This window comes from Stegastes partitus, unplaced genomic scaffold (genome assembly GCF_000690725.1).
Source record: "Stegastes partitus isolate 25-593 unplaced genomic scaffold, Stegastes_partitus-1.0.2 Scaffold85, whole genome shotgun sequence".
Lineage (NCBI taxonomy): Eukaryota > Metazoa > Chordata > Actinopteri > Pomacentridae > Stegastes > Stegastes partitus.
In genome coordinates this window covers 116,857-129,232 of record NW_007577816.1, presented here as the reverse complement: position 1 = coordinate 129,232, position 12,376 = coordinate 116,857, and positions in this window count along the sequence as shown.

Sequence of the window (12,376 nt, the reverse complement as noted above, 5' to 3'; positions counted from 1 at the left end):
TTTGAAGTCCTTCACTTTATATGCTCACTATACATCTCAGCCAGATGTTGTGTACAGGACAAGAAAGTAAAACACTCAGAATGTTATTTCTCTGAAAAAATAAATAAATAAATAAATAAAATCTACCATCTACAATTTATAGCAACTGAAGGCTTGAAAAATAATTAATTAAAGTAATTACGTGTTCCACAGAAAAGAAAACAGTTTAAACTGGCTACTGGTCCAGATAATCCCTTGAGTTTGTTCCTTTGGCTCTCTAGAAAAATGTGCTGTTACTTCCAGTTCAGTGTTGTTTCTTTCACAAAATGTCAACTCTGTCAGAGACGCAGATCAGATCAGTGCCTATTGAATTATGACTGTGGTATAATAGCATCAACTGATGGCTCACAGCCTAATACTCTGCAGTCCGTGTGAGTCAGAAGGTGAAATTGACAAAATACAACTGACACGTCTCCCTTTAGTAACATCTCCCTCCCTAAAATGACGTTGTGTGTGCAGTCATGATCTCATCTTGGTATGAACATTTATCACAATGTCTTGTGTTAAATGTATCATAAGATTTATGTCATACAAAATTTGACCTTGGCCCATGAAGGTAAATATGAAGACTATAACCGGATCTTCTGGCATCAACTCTTATCCCATCCATTCATGTCTCAATGTTGAATCTAAGTCATAAATCACACTCACATGTTCTCAATGACAAGCAGATGCTCACTAAAGTTCAATACAACAATTGTGCTCTATGGAAAGCAAGTTTGTCACAATAGTTAAAAGGTTCCTGGCCCACAGATCTAACCATGGAAAAAAGAAATCTCTCTTCCTCTCTAAAAACTGTATCATCCCTTTCTATCTTCAATGTATTTATTTTTTGATTTCCACCAGCAAATGCTCTCTGTGATCATTTTGGAGGTAAAAAAAAAAAAATCATAGGTTAGTCACAATACGTCTTTCTTCATGTATAACAAATGTACTGACCAGAGTAAAATTAACTCCTGATGTGAAAACTGTGTCCTGAGGGCATGACAAAACAAAATAATATGATATGAAAAATGAGCTCTATGAGATCTATCTCTGTGAGGACAGAAAACTTTTTCTCAAAATATGAAACACTAACATCCATCCATCCATTATCTATACACCGCTTAATCCTCACTAGGGTCGCGGGGGGGCTGGAGCCTATTCCAGCTGACTTAGGGCGAAGGCAGGGGACACCCTGGACAGGTCGCCAGTCTATCACGGAGCTACACTTATAGACAGACAAACAAGCACACTCACATTCACACCTACAGACAATTAACTTCAACATGTTTTTGGACTGTGGGAGGAAGCCGGAGAACCTGGAGCGAACCCACACTGCATTGGGAGAACATGCAAACTCCTCGCAGAAAAATCCCGGGTGTCCTCACCGAGACACGAACCGGCGACATACTTGCTGCGAGGCAAAGGTGCTAACCACTGACCCACGTTGCTGCCCAAACACTAACTAAAAACACTAAGTAAAAAAAAATCAAATTAAAAATATTAGTGTATACACCAATCAGCCACAGCATTTGAACCAGTGACGCAAATAACACCGATGATCTTGTTAGAGTGCAATGTTCTGCTGGGAAGCCTTGGCTCTGGCCATTTATGTGGGTGCTACATTGACATGTAAGATCCACTTAAACATTGTTCTCGACCAGGGGTTGGTAACCTTAAACACTCAAAGAGCCATTTGAACCCAATTCCCACGGAACAGAAAACACCAGGAGCCACAAAACCCTTTTGACATCTAAAATGACGATAACACTGCATATGTTGTTTTTTTTACCTTTATGCTATGTATAATTAAGAAAATAAAAATAGTGTGTTGCATTTATGAAATCAATGAACTGCTACAGAGGAAATGAAATTTCATTTCTGCATGCAACAAAAGCATTTTGAACTCAGCAGCAAAGTAAAAATGACGTGTGGTTGGCCTGCTGACTGCAGCTGGGACTGCTGACCAGACTCCTGACCGCCTGTGAGCGCGTTAGGACGAGGAGGCGCTCACAGCAGCACCTGCTGCTCACTTAGGACAGTAATTGCAATACGATATGTATTTTGACGTCAGAGTCTCCAAAAGACCACAAAAGTCTCCAATAACACCAGAAAGAGTTGCTAGATTTGTCGCTAGTCACTGTTGACAAAAAAAGTACCCAAGAGGTTTTGGAAAATCGCCATGTTTAGCGAGAAAGTCATTCAAGTTGGCGGCGGGTGTCGCACATCGGCGGTTGTGACGCATATTTTTAAGTTTTATTTTAAGGTTATAAGATCACCATAATCTTCAAATTTAGAATTACATTTTAAAAACGAACAAACTAAAACAAAATACATTTAAATTAAATGCTCATTATTTATTTTCCAAAGTCACAAGGAGCCGCAGCACAGGTATGAAAGAGCCACATGCGACTCCAGAGCCGCGGGTTGCCGACCCCTGTTCTAGACCAAGCACCAAAGGACAGTGTGCCCTGCCACACTGAAAGAAACAGCTTAGCAATTGCTTGAGAAACAACACCAAGAGCCCAAGCATCCACATCGTATCAAGCATCCACATGATGCACAGGAACAGGCCCGATCCACAGCAATCCCACCCCACAACCCACAGGACCCACAGACAATGTCCCAGTGCCAGACACCACAGGACACCTCAGAAGTTGGGTGTCCATGCCCCAAAGAGCACGAGTTGTTTTGGGGACCCTACAAACTATTATGCAGGGTATGTCAGTGTTGTACCTGGTTGTTGTATATGTATTTTCAGAGACATAAAAGATATCCAGGTAAGAAAGGAGGTCCTACTCATGAAGTGCTGTGCCATTAATGAATCAGTTTGGCATTTAAAGAACTACACTTAATCATTTCTTGCCAAACAGTGGATGAAAAGAACAATATCACAATCATGTATACCAGTTTTTACATGGAGAGCTACTCAGCCCGGTCAAACAGCTGTATCTTGAATAACTATTAATGTAAATTTTCTAAAGAAAGGGAAAAAAAAATAAAAAATAATCTTAATATAATTAGGTCTAATAAATGATGCTGTTGTTGTGAGTTCCTGGCTATGAAGTGGTGACCGACTTATCTCATCTCTTTAACTCTAAGACAGAAAGTAAAAAAGCATTTCTGAAAATTTTGAAGTGCAATTACAAATGTTATATAATCCTGATCCTGAATCCATTTACAATTTACTAAGTCAATTATACAGGAATATATTTTACTAGCATCCTGATATTGAACAGATTTGAAATAGTTAAACAAACAGTGCAATAGGACCACAGTCATCTCTGGTACCGTCAGCGCTGCTGCAGTATCATCCCACCCATTGGCTTACTCATCTTCAAATAAAAACCAATTCATCACAATCATTTTGCCTTAATGCTTGCCAGATGGCCAGTTACCGAGTTCTCGATCCACAGAGCCTTATAATAGTATCAAGTTACTTTGTATAGCAGGGCAAACGTATGTCATGGGAGGTTAGACTCAATAGCTTTGGCCTTGTGCCCGATATATGCCAAGCAGATATGATACTGTGGGTCCTTCACATTTGATTGAGTACATTACTGCCAGTGTGGATGGTCATTGTGCTTGGTAACAGCATCAAATAACACATCGTAAGACGTCCAAGACAGTATGTAATCGGCCGTCATAATCCAACAGTGAATGCAAAGCCTTTAACATATACCCTCTGTGGCATTCAATACCTGCTTGCAGTTAAAGAGACAGAGCGTGCAGAGTGGTGTTCATGAAAAAGGAATGCTCGTGTATAATGGAGCTATTGATCAATGTCTGTACACAAAGGTATCAGCTATCAATTGTGCATTCCATCTGGACCAGAAAATGTATAACTCAAACTTTTAATACATGGCTATTGACAAAACATGAGAGAATGAGTCATTTATTGTAGTCTACATCATGATGTATTTCTTGACTGGATATCTGGCTTCTTCTTCTTTTCTTTTCTTTTTTTTTAGCCTTTAAAGTTCAATGGAGAATAAACACAAAACGAGGGAAGGGAAGAGAAGGAACACGTAAATTAATATTCTCCGATGTACATATAAGGTTAAACAGAAAGCCAAGCATCGCATTCTCTGCTGTGCTAAAGTGGAACTTGACCCTTCTTTCGTATTGCTTTTTGACCAGCTGGGGAAGTCACTGAGGTCAAAAGTCAAAGCTATGGGAAAGAGAATCAGGTCATCAGTTGTTAAGCCGGTCAATACCCAAGAGAGACACTTAAATAGAAACTGAGACTCAGGACTCTTTTTTTCTAAAAACATCAAACTTCTTTTTACTCATTTTTTGATATTGAGTCAATATAGACCTTTACCTTTGCTCATTCTGTCTCCCCCTTTTTGTTACCTGTCTTTCCCACCGTTGCTCTTCCTGCACCATCTCTCCCTCACTGGCTTATCTGCCCCAGCTCAGCCCCCAGCTGGTGTAAAGTTGCCCCTATGTTTGTTTTGTTTTGTTTTCTCCACCTCTTCCTCCTCCTTCTCTTCCTCCTCTTCTCCTCCCTAAAACCCTATTTCTGGGTGTCGTGAATCCGAAGGAGCCATAAAAAGGGAAACGCAAAGCTCTCAGCCATAACAGCAATGCATCCCCTGTGAAATCCTAGACGGCCATTAAGCTAATGGGGCACTCTGGCCCAGCCGGTGGTATAACTCAGTTCGCAAGCTCTAAGGCCGGGACCAGGCACAATGGGGCCCCGTGTTCCAGTGTGTTGGTGTAAACATTGCACAATGAGCCGGCTTCACAAAGCATTAAATAGACTTCGATGGGCAACTCTCACGTAAATAGAATTAAACACAGCTGTCAATAGCTTTAAGGCTTCATTTCCAGAAAATCATTTAGAAATATAGGCCTACTGTATTTTTATGTGAAGAGAGTTTTACAACGAGACTCGCGCAGAAGTTGTGAGTAATGAACGGCATCAGGTAAGCTAAGCTAAAAGGAAACCCAACCAAGATGTATAAAAACGGCAACTCGAACATCCTTGATTGAACTGGAAATCATATTGCTGGTCTCATTCAGTATTGGTTGGCTGGTCCGAGGTACAGGGCTCCGTTACTCCCTCCTCGTGAGAAAGGGCAGCTGAACTTAAGCTTTTACAGTCAAAACCACTTACTGTGTTTACCCATGGTTAGCAGGCCAGCACGCACACACAGACCTGAGGTGGTAGCAGATCGCTGCATCTCTCTCTCCCTCTCACTCCATCTGCCTGCTTAGTTTGTTTTTAACAGGAGGGAAGGGGATGATACCAACCTCAATTACAGGGGAAGTGCTTTTTTATGGGCCTCTCTGGCACTGCACACAGACACACAATGTGAGTGTGAACTAATGAATTCAGAACAATGTAAATTTCTTTACAGAGGAATTTACAATAGACTCCCCCCTGAACACTGTAGTTCACAGACAGCCAATGATGGCGCTAATCTAATTGTCACCTTTCCAGTGTTAACATTATTATAGGTGTAATGTGGCCTGTTAAGTGAAGGGAAATTGTCAATGTTGGAGGTTACAACTTTTGTGGTACAACTGTGGAAAACTACTAGCGGAAAAAGGCAAAGGAGAGGAAAAAGGGACAAAATGGGAAAACTTTAAAGGGGAAACTTTGTTGAGAGATGAAGAAAAAGAGGCCAAATGTGGGCAATGAAATTAGATTTTTCCCATTGCTGTTCTACATCCCTCCAGCTTTCAGAGAAGCATGCTGAGAGGCATGAGCACTAAAGCCCCCTCCAAGACGAGGGAAATCAGTTTCATTTCTCCTCTCTGTGTGTTCCCAGTCTCCTCCTCCTCCTATGTAGGCCTAGCGCTCCCCTACACCTCAACAATGGGAGAGTGGAGGAGTGTGGATCCCGTCCGTTCTCAGGGCCAGGGGTGTAAATTCCAGTGAAGCCCCAGGGCTCCGGATAGAAGGGGAGACCGAACTCTGTCTGCCCCCACCTCCCTGCAGCCCTCAGGGGGGCTGGAAGGTAATGAAGCCTGGGCGGCAGGGGCTCGCTGAGGTGGAGAGACTGCGGGTGTGTGTGTGTGTGTATGTGTCAGGGTTTCTTTTGGGATTTCTTCACGGACATAGGGGAGGGGATTCCAGGGCCTGCTCTCCTCGTCACCTCTAGTGACCACATGTCTAATTACACAGCAGGATGCGTGCACACATACACACAGACACATATACACACTCACACACTGCCATTTCACACATCCACTTTTAGACTTGGATGATTTATATTATTCTTTCACTGGTTTTTAAAATTTTCTTTACATTTTTCATTTTCAGGACTCCAGGATAGAAATGCTGGTCAGTATTCAACAATAACAACTATCGCTTGAATCCCCAGAGGATGAAGCCACATGACATTGGTTGGTCCTTTCATTTTTCCTGCAGGGCCTTGATTACTTATTGTTTTTTTTTTTTTTGCCATTTTGTCCAAATATCCATGGTGCAAATAAGATTAATTTGAGTGATTTCAGTAATTTCAATGACTTTTCCTCGCGCACCACTGTAGCCACGTTTGCATATGTCCAGCGAATTTGAGTAAAAATTGTTGGTTAAAACAAAAACTAACAAAAAAACCCCAAAGAAATAAGGCATATTTCCGTAAACTGCTTTAAAGCGAATAACCTAGGCTGCATCTTATCATCACAAGATGATAGTATACAACTACCAAATGCCAAAAAAACAGAAAGAAACAGAAAAACCCCCAAAAAAACATTTTGGCCATATATGAGAGAGAAACTGATAGAAGTCTTCAGTAATTATTTTCAGTTGGGCATTTAGAATCACTTGTTCATACCAGCTGGTATTCGCTATGTGTCATAATGTCTGAATGCAAAAACAGCAAGAGAAGTGGAAACAGCTGATCAGTCATGTGAATTAAACGTTTCATGCTTCATCAGAACTTGTTAGAAAACATTACCTCTTTTTCTAAAAAGTCAAAAACCACCTCAATGAATGTAAAATGTATTTATGAATTTGGCAGTTTTTTTTCTGTTAATGTTTAAATATAGAACTTCAAAATGCACTTAAAAATATGTTATGGAAACACCGCTTATGCGGATCAGATTTCTGGTTGATGTAATCTTTCTTTTACTTTGACAGTTGATGTGTGACGTGTTAGATAGCATGCAGGCTTGAGCATTTACTGTCGTTAAAAGGACCACTGTACTTATTAGGCAGAGCCACGAACAAGGCAGTCACATTCTATACAAAGAAATACAGAGCGTTCTTTTTTTCTACTCTGTCTGCAAAATTAAAGTAAGGTTTACTTAAAACAATATATCCATTATCTATCCTCTGTTCAATCCTCACTGGGGTCGTGGGGGGCTGGAGTCTATCCCAGCCGACTGAGGGTGAAGGCAGGGGACACCCTGGACAGGTCACCAGTCTATCACAGGGCTACACAGAGTGACAATCAACCAAGAACACTCACATTCACACCTACGGACAATTTAGAATCAACAATTAACCTCAACATGTTTTTGGACTGTGGGAGGAAGCCGGAGAACCCGGAGAGAACCCACGCTGCACGGGGAGAACATACAAACTCCATACAGAAAAATCCCAGCGTCCTCACCGGAACACAAATTGGGAATCTTCTACTTACGAGGTGATAGTGCTAACCACCGAGCCACTTTGCAGCGCTAAAATAATAATATAACAAATAAATATGAATCATGTTTTTAAAATCCCTAAATGATAAAGAGACTCACTGAATAAGTTAAAACCACCTATCAAACTAATCTGAATCAGGCCTTTTCTCTTTCTTTTCCCCATCCACCACACACACACACACACACACACACACACACCTACACACACACACACATACACACAGATAAACACAGGAACACCCCTGACTCCATAAAAGCACATTAACCCTAATATTGTGCTAGCATGCTAGTCTCCAAGGTGGGCTACTCCTGTCAGACAGCGTCAGAGCAGAACCAGCAGTTTTTATTGTATTTAATTACTTCTCTCACAACTGTTTACTAGCCCAGTCCACTATCCCAGACATTTGCAAACATACACACACACACACCCACCTAGCACTACTACACATGCATCCACACATGTATCCATGCTAATCAAAGGGGAAGATGCACACATGCCTCGGGTATACTTTGGTTCTCCCTCCTATGCAGCGAAGGCACCCACGTGCAGACAATACCCCACACACAGCCCTCCCTCCAGGTATGGCCCACAGAGCAACAAAACAGCAGGAAGTGCACTTTTATATCTTTTACACCTATCTGATTAGCCTGTGAGGGTCTTTGCGGCCTGGGAACACCTACACGTGTTGCCATTGTGGAAGTGGTTTGAAAATGCATAGGCTTACCGCACTGCTGCAGCACATTAGTCAGTTGACAGAAATTTAAATAGTAAGACAACAGATTAGTTGTGAAAGCACTTTTCAAGCTAAAATATCCAACATTACAGCTTCTTCATATTGAAGGATTTGCTGCATGTCTTTGTCTCATGTGACAGTTTCTATGATATACTGTGTTCTTTGACACTGAAAAAATATTTTCTTTGAATGTCACAATGGCTACAATGCAGTCTCCTCTGGCATTTGATCAGACTATCACACATCAAGACTGCACTTGAAAACATCCTTGAGTGCAAGTATAAATCTGGAAATATCTTGGCCTATCTATGAGTCTTCGATGCTTGCGTGGCAAGATGTTGCATGTTCGTGGGCTTACATTTTAGTGCAGTTTTTACGTCATAGGGGTGAGTTATGAAGACAGGTAAAGTGTGTATGTGTGTCAAATTTCCTCATTGTGGGGGAGGACTTGTACCAAGAGTTTCCAGTGAACAAGCGCGTGTGCATGTTTGTACTTTTTCAAGTAGATAACGTAGTACATTACGCATTCAGCTGAAGAAAAACCAGGAGGTTTGAGTTTTCTTGATGCTTCTTGGGGCAGTACAGCATTAGGAAGTAGGATTTTTACAAAAAGCTACATCTGCAGTTTATAGAGGTGACTGCGATTAATTTCAGGGCAAGGTAGTCATCCTCCTGGGTGGTGAGGCTGCCCCATGTGAACAGGATGAAGGCAAGGCGATGGGAGGAAACAGTGCATCTGTGGTTGTGACCACCATGCTAACTCATTTGTCCCTCACTGTTTGTAGCCTTTGGAAGGGAATGTGGCTCTCCTTTCATGCTGTCATGCATGAACATGCCATATACTGAAAGCAAATCCTCTATTTATAAACGTGTGACCGTTGGTGTGCTCGTGAGCATGTCTCTAGGTTAGAGCACTAAGCCACAATCTATAAAATTTGTTCTGCAGTGAGTGGTAGGAAGTGTCTTTTTACAGACACTGGAGATATAGGGTGTTCTTACATCAGTGTATGTGTGCGGTACACCAGGGGAAGTGTATATGACCGTCACGCCTACATGGTCACAGGCCCTGCAGCTGACAGCCATGCAATGATCAGCCCTGATTTTGAAATTGAGGACCCCACTTTTATCTTGGCGAACACAACTTGGCTGCTCTTAATTTAACCTTTTATGCAGCTTGCAAAAAATGAACTTAAAGCTTAAAACATGTGTAACAAATCCTTTATTAAGGACTCTGTTAGCAACTCACTCACTCATCCAGTAATTAGTTATCTACAGTAGTATATTTTGTTAGTTGTTAAGTACACTCAATTGGACGAGTATCTCCCTGAGAGATGAAATCATAGTTTCATCTCTGAGTCCTTTGGGTGGTTTGGAAAAGATCCTATTCCAGCCACAAACACACACACATTCAAAAACACACAGCAAAGAGCACATTCAACTTCTTGAATTCTCCATCACACTTTTAACATATCTTCAGTCCTCTGTGGTTAAGTTTTTTGGAGCGTGTTCATGTGAGATGGGTGGCCTCCTGTCCCTCTCTCTTTCTCTGCTGTTCCAGAAGAAAATTTACAATGACATGATGAACTCTGTTGTAAGTTAATAGATGATGCGCTATTGTTGTATTCATGACATTCCCACCAGGCAAGAGATGCTCTTGAGTAATTTCAGCGGTGTCACAAGACAACTGCAACAGTTTAGCGGGTATCCCCAAGGGATTGAGAGTGTTAAGCTGGGAACAGGACTTAAGATCGCTTTATGGAAACCTAGACACCCTCGCATGTAGTGAGTTATTGCCACCATTGAATGACCGAGTAAATACAGCGATACTGAGTGCAGACTGTGATTAGAGTTCTCAGAGCAAACTTGCCTGTGACTGTACCAAGAAATGGAAATTAAATAAAGTACAACTTGCCCTGCTCGCCTATGCTACAGTTCAGATGAGAAAAACAAACAGATGGGAAAAAAAAGAAGGATGACATGGTAGATGGAGAGACATGGGCAACAAGTGTGAAACTTAGAGTTTGGGGAACTTTGCTGTCTGCTGAGACGTGGCCTAATGTGATTTTCAAAAACACTGTCTCACTCATGACAGACCCCATTTTTCATTTTGACACTTTGGGCAGCTTTCTAAATACATTTCTCTATCTTGTGTCTTTGAAATCAGTTGTCTGGATTCCACTCAAAAAATCTAAAATTGAATGTGTTCCAATGTAGTCCAAATGGGAACAATTAAAGCCCAGTGATAAAGACAAATGATCTGAATCCTTGTGTGGTCCACACAACACTATTGATCAGGTCGAAAAAGACACTTTCGTCCTCACAGAACTTAACAGAGTATAGTCGAAGAGTTATGTGAGCAGATATTTGTTGGAGCTTTTTTTTTGGTTTTCCTTTGAGGTTTAAGAGTTCCACTTTTGTCAGCCTGAATCTTCATTTCTTCATCCCTAAAAGTTACCCACTGAGAGTCAAAATCAGCTTATTGTTTCAAGGGACAATGACTATGTAGAGCTCTTATTTAGTATTTCCTCCACCAACAAAACCCTTTTTTTTTTTTGCTTTCATCCCTTTCCTTCTTTAAGAGTCAGTTCTGCAGGGCGATGAGGACCAGAGGCCCTGTCTGACATCACAGAGGCCAGCAGAGAGAAATCCACAGCCTTCCCACTCAGGTGTTTGTTTTTTCTTCAGATGTTTGAAGAGGAAACAGGTACCAGGTGTCTTCTGAAAGCATATGTTTCCTGTGGAGTCCTGGGACTAGACGGGCACAGTGTTCAGCTTGTCTTCCCGCGGTGCTGACTCTGACACTTTTAATCGGACTTTTACACACTGACTCTCCACAAACACTCACACAGACCAGATGAAACAAGGTGTGCCAGACACAGACACAAACACACTTTTGATATATAGAGCGGACAATCATGTACGCAGATTCCTGTGTAGACAAACACAAGCTGAAAATCAGACGCACAGGCTTTTTGTGAGGATGCCAAATTACTTTGCTCTAGCTTTTATGCTAACACAAAAAGTAGAGATTACTGGTTGACTGTATCAACTCTACTTACAGTATAAAAATATCAATATATTAACCGTAATATGGGTGATTTGACAGCACAAGTACACTGTGCTGTACAAACTAAATTAATAAAGACACTCTTGTTAACTGAGCAAGTTCAGGTGAATAAGGAAAAAGAGTGATCATGATGGTGATGTCAAGTTTTCATCACCTCTGCTTATTCCAAAGGCTTGTGGTTTCAGAGTCACTGCAATTTGACCTGAGAGGGGGAAAAAAAGACGATCAGACAGGATATTATCTAAGTGCAAGTAATAAATGTAGCATAAAGAGATGGAGAACGAAGGAATTTGAGGGGAGGCAGCGGCTAGCAAAAAGTCTTTGAAAGGCGAAGCGACTAGCCTCTTTCTCTGTGACCATGCAAGCCACTGATGACAAGGCAAAGATGGCATCTGCTGATAGGAGCTGCTCATCAGCACCTTTATTTCATGGGCCACAGATGGGGAGAAGGGTGGTACTGTGTGTATGTGAGTGTGTGTGGAGCTGGTTGCAATAGAAAGTAGGAATAAATCTGACTTTATCTACACTCTTTCACAATCACTGGCTTCACTTTCAGCTTTATGAAAAAATGTATTGCTTGCAGAGCATTCTGGTAACATGAAAACATGTTGTTCACAACAAATGATGACAGTCTGATCCAATCTGGAACCATTACATTGCCACTGCACTGTTTTAGAGCATCAGGTATGATGATTACACGCCTCAGAAATTATGTCAATTTTTAGTGCAAGCTCAGAGGTACTATAGGGCATGTGGAGGTTGGGGCGGTGGATGGGCGCGACTTGCAAGAGATAGATCGTGATATTTTACAGACCAAGAGCTTGGTAGCTAATTAGCTACTATTTCTTGGCTTAGATCAGTGTCTTTCTGAAGTCTTAGCTGGTTGCCAGGCATCTGGTACTAGCCACGAAATTTGGCACATCAACCTCCCATAAAACAATGAATT